This window comes from Lathyrus oleraceus, chromosome 5, assembly GCF_024323335.1.
Source record: "Lathyrus oleraceus cultivar Zhongwan6 chromosome 5, CAAS_Psat_ZW6_1.0, whole genome shotgun sequence".
NCBI classification, from domain to species: domain Eukaryota; kingdom Viridiplantae; phylum Streptophyta; class Magnoliopsida; order Fabales; family Fabaceae; genus Lathyrus; species Lathyrus oleraceus.
This window is the reverse complement of record NC_066583.1, coordinates 643,310,231-643,311,155: the sequence shown is the minus strand read 5'-3', so window position 1 is coordinate 643,311,155 and position 925 is coordinate 643,310,231. Positions and strand designations below refer to the sequence as shown.

The 925-nt window shown below is 41.2% G+C and overlaps 1 pseudogene; it reads left to right on the top strand.

Annotated features, from left to right (window-relative positions):
* The first annotated feature begins 597 nt into the window (after positions 1-597).
* LOC127089345 (uncharacterized) lies at positions 598-697 on the top strand (annotated as a pseudogene).
* The last annotated feature ends 228 nt before the right edge of the window (positions 698-925 follow it).

Here is a 925-nt window from a genome sequence, read left to right as displayed (position 1 = left end):
ATAAAATTTTCCATCATGATTTCCAAGTTGGATTTTCTAGGGGTATTATTGTTAGGATTTGGTTTCTGATATCCCGGAGGTATAGATGGGGTTTGATTCGGAGACTGTCCAGGTGCGTATAAAGCATTATTACTCTTATATGAAAAGTTTGGATGGTTCTTCCAATTTGGGTTATAGGTATTCGAATAGGGGCTTCCTTGAGCATAGTTTACTTGCTCTGTTTGGATTCCAGTCAAGAGTTGACATTCCGCAGGAGTGTGGCCTTGGATTCCACAGACCTCGCAATTCTGAGTTATAGCAACCACGGCGGTTGGTGGTGATACGTTTAAACTTTCAATTTTCTGGACCAAAGCATCCACTTTTGCATTGACGTGATCAAGGTTACTTATCTCGTACATGCCAGTTTTCGGTTGAGGTTTTTCCACTGTTGTCCGTTCGGTTCCCCACTGATAGTGATTTTGGGCCATGCTCTCGATAAGCTGATAAGCATCAGCATAAGGTTTGTTCATTAATGCACCACCTGCAGCGGCGTCTATTGTTAACCTTGTATTGTATAAGAGACCATTATAAAATGTGTGAATTACTAACCAGTCTTCCAAACCATGGTGTGGGCAAAGTCTCATCATGTCTTTGTATCTTTCCCATGCTTCGAAAAGAGACTCGTTGTCTTTCTGTTTAAATCCGTTTATCTGGGCTCTTAACATAGCTGTTTTGCTTGGCGGAAAATATCGGGCAAGAAAAACTTTCTTCAACTCGTTCCATGTGGTGACTGAGTTGGAAGGGAGAGATTGTAGCCATCTTCTAGCGCTATCTCTTAATGAGAAAGGAAAAAGACGAAGTCGAATTGCCTCTGAAGTGACACCATTAGCTTTAACAGTATCAGCATATTGAACAAATACGGATAAATGAAGGTTTGGATCTTCGG